Source organism: Candoia aspera, chromosome 15, assembly GCF_035149785.1.
Source record: "Candoia aspera isolate rCanAsp1 chromosome 15, rCanAsp1.hap2, whole genome shotgun sequence".
Taxonomy (NCBI): Eukaryota; Metazoa; Chordata; class Lepidosauria; order Squamata; family Boidae; genus Candoia; species Candoia aspera.
The window spans coordinates 5,110,803-5,130,433 of NC_086167.1; the positions used below are offsets into that span (position 1 = coordinate 5,110,803).

General features: G+C 46.7%; 2 protein-coding genes across 4 annotated transcripts in view; one reads left to right on the plus strand and one right to left on the minus strand.

The window, feature by feature from the left end:
* AP1B1 (adaptor related protein complex 1 subunit beta 1) overlaps positions 1-6,322 on the minus strand; it is a 43,150-nt gene extending 36,828 nt beyond the window's left edge. Inside the window, exon 1 of one of the 2 annotated variants that reach the window (XM_063315362.1) lies at positions 6,202-6,322. The gene's annotated coding sequence lies outside the window, so the exon portion shown is untranslated. The remainder of the gene's footprint in view (positions 1-6,201) is intronic. The other variant, XM_063315363.1, reaches the window with a different exon arrangement.
* Positions 1-19,631, plus strand: part of GAS2L1 (growth arrest specific 2 like 1) — a 338,981-nt gene that overhangs the window by 111,808 nt on the left and 207,542 nt on the right. The gene's annotated exons all lie outside the window — the stretch shown is intronic.

Genomic DNA, 19,631 nt, shown 5'->3' on the forward strand with positions numbered 1-19,631 from the left:
GTTCTACAGTTTTGCTGACTGTCACTTTACTTGCATGGAACTTACATGGGCGAAACTACGGAACCACCTGCATTCCCCTATTTTTAGGGGCTTCCCGATTCCCTGCTTTAAGAAAAGCACTTCTCAAAATTTTTGGATCGCCTCCAAAAAAAAAAAAACCCCCAAGTACATGCTACAAAAACAAGTAGCATTTCTTACTCCTGGCTCATGCATGGATCTCCAAGTTTGCACTTATCAACGGAGTGTTAAAAGCCAGGAGGCTTTTATAAAGACAGGATAATTATTGGTGGTACATATGCTTTAAATTAAATTGTATGCAAAGAAATACAACAAGCAGAAATAAGTAAACCTCAGGGTTTTTTTTTTCCCAGCTGACTTTTCTGATTCAGCAATTAGCCTCTAACTGATCCGCAGGCATAAGCTACGCTGATGTGAAAAGCCACCAGTGCTTTTCAGCTATCACCGAAGCTGAATCGCAACAAGCATTGGTTTGAAAAACGTTTGAGCGCCAACTACAAAACACGGGCAGAAAGTTCTTCTAGTGGATTATTTTTCCCAAATATGGGAGCACATTCCCATCTTTGGAACCGCAACATCTCACGCAGGCTTCCTGTGAGAATTTCTTTCCATAGTGATAGATCAGCTGGCATTTATGAAAATAGTCAACAAACTGCCACTCTTCCCAAAAAAAAAAGGGGGGGGTCATCCAGTATCCTGTATAGAACAAGTAGGAGCCCACGGGTAAGAGTTCTGTTGCCCTAAGTTGCCCATATATAGGTGTCTCATTGGAAAGAAAGGTACTTGCTGGAATTCTTGTGTTGTAACCTCAACCCTCTTTCTAATAAATGTAATCAAGTTGATCTCAGATTCTTTTTTGGACACCTTCTGTGAAGACCCAGCTCTCTGGAAAAGGCTGTAATGCTGGGAAAGGTAGAAGGAAAGAGAAGAAGAGGAGGACCAGCTGCAAGGGGGAGGACTCAGTTACAGTGGTGATGGGGGCACTGCTGGTTTGGGAGAACATCTATTTATGTGGTTGCTGCTAAGAGTCAATACCAAGCTGATAGCACATAATCCATCAATTGATCAATGCAAAGACCCAGCTCCCTTGAGAAGTCCACAATGCTGGGAAAGGTGGAAGGAAAGAAAAGAGGAGGAGGACCAGCAACAAGATGGATGGGCTCAGTTACAGTGGTGACGGGGGCACTGTTGAAAGACTGGAAGGACCGGGTTGGGGAGAGATCCTCCTGTGAAGGTCTACAGATGTGGTCACTGAGTGACGACACCAACTCAATGGCATATAATCAATCAACATGAAGACTCAGCTCTCTGGAGAAATTTGTAATGGTGGACAAGACGGAAGGAAAGAGAAGAGGACGACCAGCAGCAAGTGGAGGGTCTCAATTACAGCTGTGATGGGACCACCGTTGGAAGACCTGAAGGACCAGGTTGGGGACAGATCTTCCTGGAGAAGGTCTATCTGTGTGGTCACTAAGAGTCAATACCAACCTGATAGCACATAATCAATCCATTGATCAATCAATCAATCAATCAGATTCTTTTCTTTGGATTAACTGTTTCCAGGAGAGACTGTAAGGAGAAAAGTTCAGGAGTGAGTTCCACTTTTTATGTAACGCCATTCATTTGCACAGGTCTGCAACCGATGACCTTCTACACTGAATGAAATAGCAGATTAAGAGCCCGTGTCATCCAACGGCATGCATCCTTCATTCTTTAGGAAAGAGATTCAGCAGCCAGGACCAAGCATGAGAGCAAAGGCTTAAACGGCTTCACTAATCAATTCCCATATTTTACCTCATTTCCCTCCTTTCACAGATGATGTCTGACCCTAAGATGTTGGCTGGGTGCTGGTTCAGTATATTCAATGTACCTAACTACTGTGTTTTGTAAACGTGGTTGACAGGCCTTTGCGCAGTGTACAGCACTCCTTCTAATTATTTCTTGCTTAAAGAGGAAAAGCACACTCAAGGAAAACATTGTCTCCTATTCAGCAAGACCCCTACCTATCCATGGGGATGGAAGCTCTCTGAAAATATTATTTTCCTAGTGAAGCAAAGCAGAAAAAAAAATGGGCTCCCTTGGGAAACAGACATCACTTTCTCGATCCCTTCAAAACCTAATGGAATAAATCAACCAAATGCAGATCCAAGCCCATTACAGCCACCCAGACTAGCAACTACCCATTCTGTGCAGGTTCTAATATGGACCAGAAGCCACCAAGTTCATCTCTTTGAGTGCCACTCAGAAGGTGAGAAAATATCCAACATTGTTATTAAAAACAGAAGATGCATCCTGCGGAATCAGGCCAATGGCCAATCTGATTCTGAGTCACATGTAGGAAGTCAACCAAGTCCACCCAGGAAGGTCATAAGCCCAAAGGAGAGGCCAAATGTCCATCTCTCCGTTCTGTCAACCGCCATCAGGGCCAGCAGCCACCGCTACCCCAAAGCCCAATGGAACTGCCGCCAGCCCCCTCTTGAAAACAATCTGAATTGATGGCCATCCTCATCTCAAATGGAAGGAAATACCATAATTATACCTTGCCTAAATACCATCTCTTGGCATTTAGCTTCTACAAATGACTGCAGTTCGACCACTTTAAAACTTCTACCCATTTTTTTAAAACAAAAACTTATAAATTGGAGAAAGGGGGGGGGTTATCTTTGAACCTGCTGCTTGCCTGGTGAATTTAACCCTTTCTGGGATGCCTGAGTAAGGATGGCCAGCAGGGGGCTCCCATCCAGACTGTCAAGCGCATGCGTAGCACTGAGGAATTGGTCAGCCATTCAAAGAGACACAGATCGGGACCGCCTTGACCCTTGGGGGTTGTGTGTCTGGGTTTTCCCACGCTTCTTCAGTTTGTTAGGATTCCTGTTAAGTACTAGCAATAAATATTAGAGACCAGTTCCTTGTCTCAGCGTGTTTCCTGGCTGTTAGGACAATGCCTACCCAGAGCTGCCCTGTGTATAAATATGTATTTGCATGGCTCTGTATGAGAGAGGAAATAGTTAGCCTATGTAGATGCAGAGCAATTAATGTTATAAATGGGATGCTTCGTTTTACAGGTAACTCACCTTAGTCTATAGATTTTGATCACATGTTTGCATGCATATGTATACTGTACATGTAAATAACATATATGTCTGTGTGTCTATGTGTGTATACACAAGTGTGTGTCTGCTTATACATACCCATATATGTACACACACATCCATAGGTGTACACACACATGCAAGTAAGTCATACATATGTTTGTAGGGATAGTAATTCCTTCTATGAAATGAAATACGCTTCTGTACATTCCTATCATTGTCATCATCTGGGCAATCAACAGTTAGATTCACAGTAGGCTGGTAGGAAGTTAATAATTCAAGTCCTAATCAAGAACCTAAGAATTATTAAGGTAGTGTCTAAGAATATAGGTCAGTGTTTCTCCACCTTGGCAACTTGTGGACTTCAACTCCCATAATTCTCCAACCAGCCATGCTGGCTGGGGAATTCTGGGAGGTGAAGTCCAGACTTCTTAAAGTTGCCAAGGTGGAGAAACACTGGGATAGGCAGTTCCAAGTAGGGTTTTTTTTAAAAAAAAAATAGGGTGTTCCAGGCCGATAAATTCAATATTTCAGGATATCAAGGGATACACCTTTAGGTATTGCTTCGAGGGCTCCAATCACAATAGGTATAACAATGGATTCCTTTTTCCATAAGCGTTCAAATTCCACCTGCAAGTCCCAATATTTTGTAATTTTTTCCAATTGCTTTTCCTCAATCCTAGCCTCACCCGCCATAGCAACATCAATGAATGAACCAGACTTTCTTCTTTTCAATGACTGTTATGTCAGGCATGTTATGAACAAGAGGCCTGTCTGTTTGGAAGTCCCGTAAGATCTTAACCTGCTCGTTTTCCAAAACTTTCTCAACTCGATGGCCCAAGTAGTTTTTACTACGTTATTTAAATTTATTATAGCCACCCACTTGGCTAGGCTTCCCCAACCTGGTGCCCTTCAGAAGCGTTGGACTACAATTCCCACCACCCCCAGCCACCACAGACCTCTGCAGGTCAGCCAAACGACTGAGGGTACCAAAAATTTAGGCGCCTTGTGCTTGCGCAATGAAGGTGTGGAGGGAAGCGGAGCAGATCAGTATTGATGTACGAAGTGAACGTAACACGCTAGCCAACATGCAGTGCGGACTTCCCCAACTTCAGGCGGACTCTCTTACGATGAGTTAAAATCCAACCCTCCAGGGATGCGTGAAATTGCTTTAGCGGGCATACCTCTTCCTCATCAGCATACACCATCCACAGAAAAGCCTGCGCACACCCTGCTTTGCGCAACAAGGCCAGAGCCCTACTACCCTCAGCTGTGACCAATCAGCCCTCTCTCTTTGCAGCTACAAGCAAATAATTTCTGGGGGAAAAGAGAGAGAAAGAGAGAAAGAGAAAGAGAGAGGGGGGGGGAAGGAAGGAAGGAAGGAAGGAAGGAAGGAAGGAAGGAAGGAAGGAAGGAAGGAAGGAAGGAAGGAAGGGTGGGTCAGCTCAAATTTCACTGGAGTGCAGCATTACCCAAGAAGTGGAACCAACTTCCTTTTTAGCAGATGGTGAAAGAAATGCACTCTGGGCATGCTCAGGTAACCTCTTTTAAATTTCATTCTTCAATGCTTTAGTTGTTTTTTTAATCCTCAATCCAATCTGGACACACCAGCCTGGTTGCTGGGTTAAAAACTTCTGGGTTTTAGATATTACACCATAAGCTCAGCAAACGGATGGGGCTCACAAAACAAAAATAAAAAGCCAAACAAAAATTTAAAAATCCAAAGCAGTTTTAAAACTAATCCATCCTGGCATGTGGTGCCAACACAGCCTATGACTGGAAAGACAGTGCCAGGCTGAAGCATGGCAGACCTTAACAGTGGGGAACCAGGATGGCTTAGAGCTGAAGGTGAAGGCGTAAGTGGGGGGAGACCTGGGCTCTTGTCCCCCCCCCCCCGCAGCCACAGAAGCTCCCTGGGGGGCTTTGGGCTAGTTGTTCTCTTGCGGCCCAGCCTACCTAGCAGGGTTGTTGGGGGCAATAGAAGGAAGGCTGCCTTGAGCTCTTGTGGGTAAGGTGAGAGATAAACTAAAGAAAGAAGGAAAGAATCCACCTCACTCCAGCTCACACTTCCTATAGATCAGTGTTTCTCCACCTCGGCAACTTTAAGATGCGTGGACTTCAACTCCCAGAATTCCCCAGCCAGCCTTGCTGGCTGGGGAATTCTGGGATTGAAGTCCACGCATCTTAAAGTTGCCGAGGTGGAGAAACACTGCTAGAGATACACAAATACACAAACAGGGCTGGATTATGTAAGGCTACAGATGTTTCCAGTCGTTGGCGGTAATAGCAATGATCACAGCTTCCCCCCTTCCCCCCTCCCAATTTTAAGGCCTTCCTCGGGGAAGTTTTACACCGCCCATGTAATGGAGGGGGGTGAGCAGAAAGGGCGGGCTCCTAGACCCCCAAAGGAGGCCTTACAGAAACCTGTAAGACCCCCTCCCCACAGAGACCTGTTCCCCCCACCCTGCTGATTCCTCTCCCCAAAAGGGAAGGCAGGTGGCAAAAGCCAGGGGGGGGCGTCTCTCTCCTTAGAAAGGTAGGCAGATGTGGGTGGGGGCGTTCCTGCTTCTACCCCCCCCACCAAAAAGATAAACAGGCAGGACACCCCCTCTGGCTGAAGCAAAAGACACAGGCAACGAGGGGCGTCCTGTTACTGCCCCCCCAAATAGCCATATAGGATGGGGTCCCCGATTGCTCCCCTCTTCGCAAGACAGGCGAGGGGGGCTCTCGTTCCCCCCTCCCGGGAGACACCCCGAAGAGGCTCCCCTGCTTCTACCCAGGCAGGTGTAGTGCTGCGACGCGGGGGGGGGGGCTGGTCCTATTCCCCCTCCTCCCCAAAAGCAGGGGGTGTCCTTTCTCGCCCCCTCCCCCAAATGGAGCACAGGAGGTGTTGGGGTCCTCCGAAGGCAGGCAGGAGCCCCCTCCCCGAAAAAGCAGGCGGAGGAGCTGCCCTGCAGCTCCCCCTTTCCAGGGAGGGAAGGCAGGCAGGCAGGGGCGCCGACGGCCCCCCCCGTCACGGCCAGGCGGGGCTCCCTCGCTCCCAATCCCAGGCGGGTGCCGACGGGGCTCCCCAACCCGGCGCCCCCCGTACCTCCGCGCGCTTCGCTCCGCTCCGGTCCGACGGAAGTGTCGGGATCGGGGACGCCACGCAGCCGCGCTCCCGGGGCGGCGGCGGAGGAGGAGGAGACCGGAAGGCTGCGGGGGCGCGCGGGCATGCACGCGGGCGCGGGGACGCGCGCCAGGCGAACCGCGCCAGCGAAGCCGCCGCCGGCGAGGCGCGAGGCGCGGCCTGGGCTCGCGGGGCGCCTGGCGAGCCGGCCGGGGGTCTCCGCCCCGAGCCTCGCGCAGGGCTCCTTGCAAGGGCGGCCCCTCCGGCGGGGCGGGGACTACAACTCCCAGCATGCCTCGCCCGCAGCGGGGTTGCTGGGCGTGGCCAATCGCCGCGCTCCCCAACGGGGCACCTTTTGCAGGGCGACTCCGGTTCCCACGCCAGCCGGGGAGCATAGGCGCTGCAGGCCGAAAGCAGCGGGGGCCCGATTTTTTAAAAAAGGAGTCGAGGTCCCTCAATCTGCGAAGCCGTCCTGTGTTGGGGGGCACCCCGGCGATGGTGGTTAGCGGAGCGTGGTTTAGCGCCGCCGGTTGGGATGCAGACCCTGAGCGACCGTGGCGTAATGCGCCGTGTGAACCCTGCTGCCTCGTGGCGACCGCGGCAGGCTCCTGGTCTCGTTTTCAAGCGCTTCGAGCCAGGGGCTGTTGGACAGCAAGTTCACACCTCCTGCTCAGCCAGCACCTGAGGTTTACTCCCCCCATCACTGGGCTCCCACGGCGCCCTATAAGCCAAGCCCAAAGCACCTCTTCCTGCATATTGCAGAGGGTTGGACTAGATGATCTTGGGGGGTCCCTTCCAACTGTACCAGTCTAGGATTCTGTAATCTGGCTTAGTGCCCGGTGGGAGCCCAATCTATACGTCGTGCTTTTGACTGGGCTTCAAGGCTCTGGAGAAAAGTCACTCGCAGGGACAGCCCGAACCCAGCGTCGCTTCTGCCCCTCCTGAGGCTGCGCTGCGCGGCAGGAAACGCAACCAGGGTGCGCCTTTTCCTCTCCTCTGCACTCCAGCCTTGCTGGCGGGGCTCGTCGCCCTCCCGAGAAAGGAGAAGTGAGCCAAGCCCGGGCCCGCTTCTGCAGCTGCTTCCTCTTGGCTGCCCCCCACCCCCAGCTCCGAACCGGCCAGATTTGCTGGCGCAGCTTTTGGGATGACTTTGCGCAGGAAACAGGCCCCGCTCCCCTCCTCTCCGCGCGTGGCGACGGTTTCTCGGCGGCTGCCAAGACCGTGTGCGTTTGGGGAGGGTGCGGGGACGCGCCTCGAAGGAAGCTGCCCTGACAGCACCCTTTTGCCCGGAGCATTCACAGAATCCGCCTTTCCAGGAATAATAGAATGGCCTTGTGAAGGGGGAAAAAAAACAACAACTGGCAGCTTTTGTTGAATGATTAGCTCGGAAGCTTCATCCTAGAAAAAGATGATGCAGGAAGAAATAGATCCCGCTTCAGTGTGCAAAACTCTTTCTGCCACACGCGCCGAACGCTTTCCACTTTTCTGGAAAGTGCCTGTGCACACGGGTCCTGTCTGGCAACATCCCCATCCAGATGAGCCTCTCTACAACAGCCATAATCCCCGGACAATATGCCTGCAGCGTGCAGTGCGTGGGTTACTGGAACAGAAATGCTTAAAACCTTTAAATCCACAACAAGTTATCTAACTCAGATAACTATTCCCAAATTTAGGAGGACATTAACCTAGGTTGTTTTAATGCCCTGCCAACAGCTGTACATTAAGCAGGAAGGTTTAGGAAAATCCCCTATTTTTCAAGAATTTGCTCTTGGGGTGAAGGGCAACACCTGTATTACTATACTGTTCCTTCTGTAAAGATGCAGTTATGTTTTATAACCCCTTTATTAACTAAATTTCCAGGTGGTACAGATTTATTTTATGTACAATTGTTGTTAGCCAACCAGGACACTTTTGTTTCTCTGAATGTGGCCAGATTTTGTCTTACGGTCTGTAAAATTCATTCCTATCAGTTACCCTGATCATTCAGACGTGGCTGTTTTATTTTATCCTGCTTTATTATTTTATTTCTACCCATTTTATTTTACAATGTTCTGTTTTTGTTTTATCTGGTGTGCTTTAACCTTTATACTTTTTAAATGGAATGCTGGCCATTGACTGTAATACGGGATTGACCGGCTGATTTAAATCCCCGGGGAAGTGTCGTATTAACTGTTTTCCAAGTTTAATTTGAACTTAATTTGAATGAAATGAAATCAGATTTAGGTTTCGTCTTGCTTTCAGCGTACAGGAGCGCAGCCAGGGATGAAAGCTGAAGAGGGCCTGGTCCTCCCTGGCAGGGCCATGATTTGGATGTCCTTGCGAAAGGTTTTCCCAGCTAGCTCTGGGAATAAACTGTAACTGTTCGATAAAACAATTCCAATTTTGCAGCACGGGTGGCTTCACCCGCCTGGAAGCAGTGAGAGAGACAAATGCTGAGCTGGACATTGCTGGAGGCTCTTCCTGTTTGCAGATTTCTGTCTGCTACAATACTGCAGTTTAATGAATTCCATTTCTCTGCACTGAACTTTTGAAAGCATCACAGCTTATACAGACACTCAAGACCCACAATCTAGTACCTCTGAAAGCTTCCAGACCACGATAGATAGCAAGTAAGCGGGTGTCCTTGACTGACCTCTCCGCTGCTGGTCTGCCTGTTAACGAAAAGGTCAAGGCGCCATCAAATCAAGCTCATCCACTGGTGGCTGCATCCACGCAGTGGTCTTGGCGTGCAATGGGCAGGAGTGACCAGGATGTGGTCAAAAAGTCAGGATGGCAGCTGGGACAGTGAGATTGCAGCTTTGCCTAGTTTTTATGTCCATCGTGTATACAAGTGGCTGGTTTTACTATATTTGTAGCCGCCTTGGAGGGAGCAGGTCGATGGGTTTTTTATATTGTGGACTTTAATTTTGTAAGCCCCCCAGAGTCACTGTGTGTGAGTTGGGCGGCCATATAATTTTTTAAAATAAATATAAATAAATAAATAAATAAAACCAGACAGAGCTGCGATCTCACCATTGCACCAGCTACGACCCTGGGATGCCCAAGTGGTCCTCCATCCAAGAGCCAATGAGATTTGATCCTGCTTAGCTTTTGAGATAGGTCTAGGCTGGCTGGGGGCTGCCCCCTCCGAGACAACTAAGATATGTCGGCTGTATATAAACGGGTGCTCCATTTACGGATCCCAACCTCGAGAGCTCCCCAAAGAATTCTCCCTGGTTTGTTCTGTCTGTCTGCCAATGCTCCCTGGGTTCATTTTTACCACCCGTAAGAAGGAAGGGTCCACCCCTTCATCACCCCTGAAGTGAATGTTAAGCTATACAAACATTAGTCAATTAGCAAAATAATAATAATAATAATAATAATATCGGTTACTCAAATAAAAACTCCCTCTGGATTGAAGTGGCGATAAATCATATAAATAAATAAACATAAAGTTATCCCCTTTACAAAGTCCCAGTGTGGGCTTGACTTCTAAATGAAGAGAGAAATTTCTGTATTTATCTAAACAGAAAGGATGATTTCCTTCTCCACCCCACAAAATCACCTTTAAAATGGAACAATCACCTTAGATCCACTGAAAAATACGGTAATGAATGCAGATGGGCTTTTCTGTCTGAATTTCTCTGGGTCAGGAATCTTCCTTAATTCATTTTTTTTAATCCTTTCAATCATGTCTGATTCTTGGAGATTGCCTGGACAAAACTGCCCTGCAGTTTTCTTGGCAAGGTTTTTCAGAAGTGGTTTGCCATGGCCTCCTTCCTAGAACTGAGAGGAAGTGACTGGCCCAAGGTCATCCAGCTGACTTTTGTGCCCAAGGCAGGACCAGAACTCACAGTCTCCTGGTTTCTAGCCCAGTGCCTTAACCATTGCACCAAACTGGCTCTCAAATTCAGGTTTACCTGCCTTTAAAGTCAGTATTTATTTATTAGATTTATACCCACCATTATTTTGTACAACTCCAGGCAGTTTACATAATATTCGCTCCTTCTTTCTTCCCACAACAACAACCTTGTGAGATGGGTTGGGCTGAGAGAGAGCAACTGTTTGGCTTCGAAGAGGCCCAAGTCCCAAGGAATAATTTTTTGGGGGAAACCAAATAATGCCCTTCGTATTGAAAAATCAATGGCGATGTTCCCCAGCTGTGCAACAACACAATGTGCTCAACCCCAGATGCAAGTTTCTTTTAAATAGTCATTGTACTTGCTCAGCGTAAGCTTTAGACTGTCCCTTTTCGGCTGGCTGCCCCCGTGGAGAATTTGGAAATTATTGTGCAAATTTAGACTGAAAGCAACGTAGGGCAATTTCTGAGCTTGCTTGCTAGCAGAGACAGAAAACTGCAGGTAACTGGCAAGATCTCAAAGGTTACTGCAGTTTTATTCTAGCTCAGCAGACATCTGGGAGAGAATGCAGGCTTGCTGGGGAAAATTGGAGTGATGGCAAGTAATAAATATACCAACATGTCAGAATCAGAAATAGGGACTCGTCATTTCAATAAGCCTTCCATAGCAGAATACACAATTTTGCCCTTTACTCTTTCCCTCCCATGCATTTATATTCTATTTTTCACGCTGTGAATGAATAGCTTTCAGATATTAAACAGATGACTGAATAATGAAATAAACATTGGAAAAAAAACCTTAATTATTCCCACCTCAGGGTAGCAGCTCAGTTTTGACCACTTTCCAGTTCTGATGGGGCCAAAGTTAAAGTGAAAAAAAAAGTGGGGGGTGGGGGACACTTCCAAAATTAACATAGGCATCAGATAAAAAAGTTATGTGATGTTTATCAGCTATGATTGCAATTATTCAAACACCCACTAGATGGCAGCAAGAAAATCCAGAAAATGACTCTTTGGCCCCATCTAGAGGTCACCCAGATTTTTGCAACCGCGAATATAGTGGTTGTTCCTACCGAGAAGCAAGTGCTGCTGGATTCAGATTCCATATTTACTCCCAGGCAAGAATAGAGAACATCCTCCCTTCAGAGCATTAAATAATAAACTCACCTCAGTAAAATAAAACAAAACTCTGAAATATCTAATAAAAATAAACTATGGAATCTCCCAATTTTTTTTGGTAGGGTATGGATAATATGCTACTTGGACAGTGCAGTCCTATACCTGCCCATTCAGATATGTGTCCAACTGAGTTCAATGGTTTATTCCCAAAGCAGGGTTTTTTGACTCAGATTGAGCTGGAAGTGGTTTGCACACAGCACTTCACTTCCCCCTCTTTTTTCCTGGGCATTGGCTTATAATATGAAAACGAAACAGCATTAAGAAAAATGCAGGATGGTAGATCAATAAAGGAAGTCTGTGCCTTTATTACAGTTGCATAATTTGGGTCTCCCATTGCGTGCATCTGAATTTTTTCAAAGACGCTAGACTCACTCACAAATCCCCATCTCCTCCTCCTCATTGCTCAAGTAAATGAACTTCTGCAGTTCTATGCCCAAAAGAGCCAGTCCTAAATCACAGAATGGAGCCAGTGAGCTAGAAGGGTGTTCATTTATCATTATTACCGTTCTATTGCAGAGTTGGGGCCCTTAAGTGGTTGCCAAAAAGAATGCAGTGTAAAAGCTCCTTTCATAAACTGGGCATCAAGTCAACATGCCCAGAGAGGTTGGCAGGGGGCGGGGGCAGGGGAGACACCAAACCAAATAAACAACTTAGTTTGGGTCAGCAGATCATGCGTGAAGGTGCTTAAACTAATCTGGAAGAAACAGCATGACGGTTATTTAAAGCAAGTCTGTTGGGGCCAAGTAGACAGAAGGGAGATTGTTCTACGTTTGGGGGTAATAAAAACACAAAACATCAAGCAGCTTGTTCCCGAAGGACTCAGGACTGCATATCAGGACGCTCTGCAGTGATAGATTCTCTGCGGCCATAAAACTCAGTTGCACCTGCCATCCTAATTTGGAAAGTATAGCAGCCATTTTTTTTCCAACTCTGCTGTAGGCAGCTTTCTTTAGCAAAGCTAAGATATAGCTGGGTTCACACATTGTTCTCAGCTGTAATGGGGTCTGACTTATTTGGCTAGAACAGGGTTTCTCAGCCAGGGCTCTGTGGCACCCCCAGGTTCTGCAAGGGATTACTAGGGGTTCCCTGGGCGATCACGATTTATTTAAAAAGTTATTTCAAATTCGGGCAACTTCACCTTAAAGAGGTAAGTTTCATTCTTTATTTTCAGTTTAAGAACACTGTTCACGCATATCTACAGGCCTACCCATGAAACAAATAGAATAATTTTGTAACTTCTGGCCTATATTTGAGCCTGAATGCGCAGGGGTTCCCCCAGGCCTGAAAAATATTTCAAGGGTTCCTCCAGGGTCAAAAAATTGAGATAGGTTGGGCTAGAATGTTATGCAAACCCTGTCATTGTGCTTTGTTCATTAACCATGCTTAAACAAGCCATAGTTTAGCCAGGACAGTATAAAGCAGCTTCCTGGCTACTAAATATTAAGGTCTGTAATTTGATGTATGCGGATGAGAATAATTATTTTTGTCTGGCAATCTGGTGGGCTGAGTTCACACAACATGTCAAGTCCAGTTTCCTTAATTGTGGTTTAGTGAATAAATTCCATTCAGCTGAGATCACACAATACTGTATATACTTGCGGAGAAGCTGAGAATTATAGTTGCCAAAATACACCCCCGAAACTGGGTTTGGCTTTTCCACAGATGGGCTTATACATGAGTTTGTATGGTATGTTAGGGGCTGTTGGAACAAAATTCCTGAGTTCCATAGCGCTCATCTCCTTTCTCAATTGCGTAAGGGACTCAGTCAGGACAGGTTGTGAAGTCTCCAACACAGTGTTTCTCAACCTTAGGAATTTCTAGGTGTGTGGAATTCAAATCCCAGAATTCCCCAGACAGCATGGCCATGGATAAGAATGCTGGGAGTTAAAGTCCACACACCTGGAAGTTGCCACCATGGGGAAACACTGCCCCAGCCCCTTTATTAAGAGTGTGTCAGGTCTGGACAAGCAAGCTTATATAGGCAGTTCACATGAAGGGAAATCAAGAGAAAGGAACTGCATTGGATGTGTCAATCATCTAATCCAGTGTTTTTCAACCTTGCCAACTTTAAGATGCATGGCCTTCAACTCCCAGAATTCCCCAGCCAGCCAATGCAGTTTCATCCATTCCTGGGCTAACAAGAAATCAGGAAATCTACCTATCTGTAGTTACAGCTTAGCTTTCAAGGATTTTTTTTGTCTGCAGTAGCTGCAGCCAGCATTTGATCCCAATGTTACCCACATCCTGGCACCTGCAGGGGTACTTTAATCTTCTTCCTGTGAGGAAGCAACATCCTTGTTTGCAGAGAAAATGGAGTTCGTGTAACTAAAAAGGGTTCTATCCCAAGCAGAACCCCAGGTTTTCATCTTCCACACAAACCAACATGCAAGCCATCACTTGCACAAAGCCCAGCCAGAATTTGTCCCATATGTGCTGTGTGTTCTCCTGGTCCACTGTCTTTCTTCTGTGATTAGGTATTTCTGGAACCGGGTTGCTTGCAAGAGAAACCAGTGTCACTGCCTCTCTGCACCAGGAGATGGCCCCCCAAGGCTGCCTGTCCTGAATAATGGTATGGGGGGGGGGACGGACGGACAAGGATGCCTTTTCTGAAAAACTTGGCCCTTCGTCCTCTGCGTATAAGCGACTAAGGCCAGGAGCTGATTGTTCAGAACGGGATGCCAAAAAGTGCAATTGGAAACTCACCTTTTTCCTGATACTAATGGAGAATCAGCAAAGCTGTTTTTTCAGCTTTATTCCCCATCTCCTGCAACAAAGGTTACCTTGGACAGCGGGGCCATAGCAAGCCGGCAGCTACGCTAAACCATGGTTTGCCTAAGCAGGATTGGCTGAATAAAGAACTGGCTGGGTTCACCCACCAAGCTGTAGCAAAGGAAACTCATTTTTTGCATGTAGTCTGAATCAGGCCAATGCGATGTATGGAAATCCCTTAAAACTCCTGGAAAGTGCTGGAAATGAAGAGGCCTAAGCTATCTTCACACAACATACTAGCCATAATTCCCTTTGCCACAGCTTAGGGAAAAAACCACCATGGTTAGGCCCATTCAATACTCAGAGCCAAGCTAATCAAAAGAGATCTACCCATCTAATTCAGCAGCTTTAGGTAGTGGAAAATACTATGTCCACATGACACATAACAACACTTTCTGGGGCAAACCACAATTGTGGCATCCTTGGTGCTCTCTGAGCCTGGTTGTTTTCTTGCAGACCTTTCATTGCCAGACTAGGCAACATCTTCAGTGCGAAGAGGGAGTGGGCCTTGCTCTCGGTTTATATATATACATGGCTTGCCCTGCTTGTGTTGGTAGGGGTGTTGTTCTCTCCCTGGGAGTTCCTTGATTGGGCTGTTGTTTGCGGCTTGGTTGATTGCCTGAGTTAATAGTTCCTTGATTAGGCTGTATTGTGCTGTTTGATGGTTCATCTGATGTTAATCCTAGTGTTGATTTTTTATTTTGTCATAATACAAAAGAAACAACTGGAAGAAACCCACAAAACCATCAATAACATCTTTAATGGAATAAAATTCACAAGGGAGGAAGAAAACAGCAACTCACTTCCATTCCTGGACATCCTCATCAGTAGAGGAAATGATGGTAAGTTAGAAACACAAGTCTACAGGAAAGCTACCCATGCCAACCAAGTGCTCCATTACCAAAGTAACAATCCAGCCTCCCGCAAGAGAAGCTGTGTAAGAACATTATTCAGACGAGCGCTTACACACTGCAGCAACCCAGAACACCAGAAAAAAGAAAAAGAACATCTGCACAGCATCTTACAGCAAAATGGATACCCGCTCAACTTCATCAGAAAGTGCCTCACCACCCAACCCACTACAACCCAACCAATGGAAACTGTGAAAGGGATAACACTGCCATACATCAGAAACATCTCAGAAACCACCAATAGGCTGTTACAACCGCATGGCATCACCGCAGCACATAAACCAGCTAAAACTCTTCAAAACATCTTAAGTAACCCAAAAGACCCAATAGCCCAAGAAGAAAAAACTACCAAGTTCAGAGAGCACCAAGGACTCCACAGTTTAACTCTGAGCTACAGATCTTCTCTTCTAAAGATTTTTAGGACCATCTGAATTTTGGCCGGCAAGGCCTTCCACAAAGATGGAGTTTATATTCAGAATTGTTTCTTAGGCCCTCCCCCCAATTTTCACATGGAGGGGGCACTCCTGACAACCCTAATCATAAAGCAGGCATGTCTGGCTTTACATGTTCTGCAAATCCCGTTAACTGGGGTTTATGTAGCCATTCAGGGGGTAATGCAATGTGTGAATCGGGTCAGTCAAACCATGTATTGGAGTCTGACTCCCAATTCGCTGCCAGCAAATCCTTCCGAATTTCCAGAGACCTGGTGTCATGTTCACTGTTTCAATGTACAGTATACATCGTAACGTTTCACATGCCATGGCGCTGATGCGCGTTTCTGTTTGGGAGGGAGCTGCTGTGAGACCTTGTACCAAGCTCTGTATCTGTATTCATTTCAATGGAATGTGTTTGGGTTATGTTCTCTGTTCAAGGCCTTTTCCCGCAGACCATCAGAAACCATTAGGAGCACCTGGGATTGTGAACTTGAGAAGATTCTATGGGGGGAGGGATTTCATTTGCACCGAGGGTTTTTAGTTTGAATTTGGCGCGCTTTCATCATTCTCAGCTTTCTCTGTGATCCTGCTTACTGTTCTTTAATAAATCAGATATCCTTGAATCTTGCCTGTGAGTATGATACTGTTTTAGAATAGGCAATCATTACACCTGGTTCACACAACAGCCCTGCTGGTTAATCCGTCGGGAGTCAACACCTTTGCCATGGGTTCAAAGATTGTGCTTTAGTTAACCATGGTTTGTTGAGTAATGCACAAATGTTGAGGTTTGCACAACATGTGAGCACTGTTGTTGATTATGCACCACATTGTGAGGGTTTGCACAACAGGCTAAGCAAAGACTGAACAAATCACCCGATGGTTTCTCTTGACATCCAAGTGCACTGGTTGTCTGCGTCATCCAGGAACTGATACGTTATAAAATTAACACTCATGATATCAACCATTGACCCAAGGCAGCTTTCCTGTTTCAACTGTGATGGAGCCACCATTCCCAAAAGCTACTTGGGAACTGGGAGATGGGCCTGTCTCAGCAGGCAGCTCAGAGTCAGAACCAGATTGAGCTTGCTTCATACTTGGATAGGAGACCACTAGGAAATCCCACTGTAAGCTAGTCTAGGAACATCCAGAAAAGGACAGTGAGAAACCCCTTCCATGTTGCTGCCACAGATGTGGTTGCGAAATCTGCAGGATGGAGCTCAACTTGAAAAAGACTTTACAAACGGTTGAGTCTCAACGCAGGTCATCAGTTTAAGGCAGCCTTTCTCAATTTTTTGACCCTGGAGGAACCCTTGAAATATTTTTCAGGCCTCGGGGAACCCCTGCCCATTCAGGCTCAAATGCAGGCCAGAAGTTACAAAATTATTCTATTCATTTCATGGGTAGGCCTGTATAGATGCGTGAACACTGTTCTTAAACTGAAAATAAAGAATGAAACTTACCTCTTTAATGTGAAGTTGCCTGGATTTGAAATAAATTTTTAAGTAAATTGTGACCTCCCAGGGAACCCCTAGTGACCTCTAGCAGAACCCTGGTTGAGAAACTCTGGTTTAAGGGAACAGTGACCCAGAGTTTCCCAAACCGATGTGCTTTGGCAGTGGTGGGCTTTGGCCCTGCTGGCTAGGAATTATTAGGGAATGTTTCGGTCCCAGAGTTGTAACCCCCCCAGAACTGTTTCAGACAGCAGCTCCTGGATCTGTCTACCCAGAGAACAGATATTTTTACCTTCCAGCTTTCCTGATTCAGCAGAAGCTTAGACGGAGAGGTCAAGAGCAATGCAGAGGCCACGCCTTGTAGGCACCACTGAATGTGACCTTGAGAGCCTGATCCATCGGAGACCAGCCACCACCACCACCACCGACGCCAGCCCTGTTAGAAGTGGAGGGGGGTTGCAGGGCTGAGGGGAGGCGAGAGGCAGAAGAAATCCTGCACTGGGTTATTTCTGCACCTGGTCAAAAAGGTTTCCTCTCCTGGGGCTGAAGCGGAGATGAATCACAGGAGGGTCAAAAAAGTCAAGATGACTGCTGGAACTGTGTAATTGAAGCCCTGATGTTTTTTATGTGCATTGCATCACATGGTGATGGCCCCCATCTTAACTTGTTTGACCCCTCCCTGCAGACACCCCTGGATGAATGCATCTTTGCCTTAATTGTGTACCACAAAGCTTGGTTCTGTATGCCCAGCGTGACAACTAGGGTCCGTGTCACCTGGGGGAAACATGGATTCCGCGCCCCTCTCTGGGGCAAACATTCAGTATTCAAATACTATTTTGTCGTTTTGGCACCCCCCACCCCAGTGTGGCACCCGGGGCACATGCCCCACTTGCCCCCCCCCCCCACAGTTGCAGCCCTGTGTGCGCCCAGGTCATGAGGCTGGGTTCAGACAACCCTGAATCAGTTCCCCAAATCCTACTTTACTTTTTGAGATCAGCGAAAGTTGGGCAGGAGTTGCCATGAGCCCTTTTTTGATTTACTCCCTGCCTTTCTGAGGCTTCTTATCCCATGAATCATGTTGATTACTATCGCTGTTGTTGACGGAATTGAAGACCACCTGATTTAGTCAGACAATTCATATCTCACATTTCTCAAAGTCACACTGATTTCTCTTTCCTTCCCCAGCATCTTGCCAAAAGGTTGGTGCATATTTCATCCTCCAGCATTTCTCCGCTGCTGTCAATCAGGTCAGACCACATGTCAGCATTTGGTCCTCTCATATTCATGGAGGACGTTCCAGATGTGCTGAGACCAGCCAGCTCCTCCTGGCTTCTCCTGAGACCGGAGCGCTCAGCGCCCACTGGCTACAAAGCTTCCACCAGCCTGCTGGATCTTGCCCAGAGTGCCTGTCCCTTTAAGAGGAATGAAATGCTCCGTCATGTTTCCTCCTGGCTCTCTTCTGAAGGTCTGGCTTTTCTTCCCAGCACTCTTAGGAATGACTGAGCATATTCTTGGGAAGACCTTGGGCCTTTTTGAAATAAGAACGCGCCCACTCTTGATTCTTCCTAAGAATGGCCTAATTCATAGCCTTCTAAGCTTGTCGTCCACAGTGCATAAAAGTGGTGCCAGTACATTCCCAGGGACAAGTTCTCTTGTCAGAAAGCCTCTGCCCATTTGCTTTAACTGCCTCCCCTCCTGCCTGCCCCCCACCCCCCACAATGACCAACAGAAGGAATCAGTTGGTCAGCATTTTGCTTTGGGGATTTTCCTGTCCGGAATCAATGAGCAGGCTGTGAACTTGGGAGATGTCGGATCTGTCAACCTCCAAAGGTGATTCTTCAGGATTCAGGCTACCCTTAGGAACCTAAAAAATGAACAGAGAAGAATTGTTCAAAAGACTTCCAAGATCTAAGATCTAAAATCTGACTTTTTCCAGAAGGACGGGCCGATATTGAATTTGAATCTTCAAGTAACTACGCCAGAAGGGTGCACTCAACACAGTAAAGGCCAGGCTTCCTAACCACAGTTTATCTTTGTGCAGTGTCTGCATCCAGACCCAGCTGTGCACTTGCTTCTGGCTAGTGAATCTAAAGAAAAACACAACTGTCTGAAATGCACTCATCAGAGGCAAGTGCAAAATACTTGTGCAAGGGCAGAAGCCTACATTTAAGCTTTGCATTGGACAGTCTAACAAAAATGTATGAGAAAAAGTTTAGATTCGTCCTCTGGTTTTGCACATCATGCTCAATCAGTGTAGTGATTCATGGCTGGACTGGCTGTGGAGAGACTCATGCTGGTCCACCCTTGGTGGTGAAGGAGAAGCAGAATATAAAACTAACATATAATAATAGCAGTAACAACAGCAACAACAACTCTCTGGATTTGTGGACTGTGCAGAACCCTAAACTAACCAGGTCATCCCGCTGAGCATATATGCAAGTGCTGAATCTTAGGTTGTGCAAACTCTGCCATATTTTTCAAGCCAAGAAAACAGAATTGGGCAATCAGCAAAAAATAAAAACAAAACAATCCTACAGTGGTGAGTGATTTCTTCTTCTTGCTGTTTGGAATCAATAATCCTTGCCAGTTGGCCACGGATTCCTTTGCACTGCCTCAAATCTTGCAAGTACTGAAGGCACACCACGGTTTACTTGATCAGGGTTTACAGAATTAATCAACTGGATCTGCAGAATACTGGGCCACGAGCAGCCTACTAAGTTTTATATTAATGTATTGTACTTATTTGCTTATTTATTTATTCATGTATTGACTAGCTTTATATTGCACCTTTCCTTTAGGAGCTTAAGGTAGTATATTTAGTCCTCCCTCC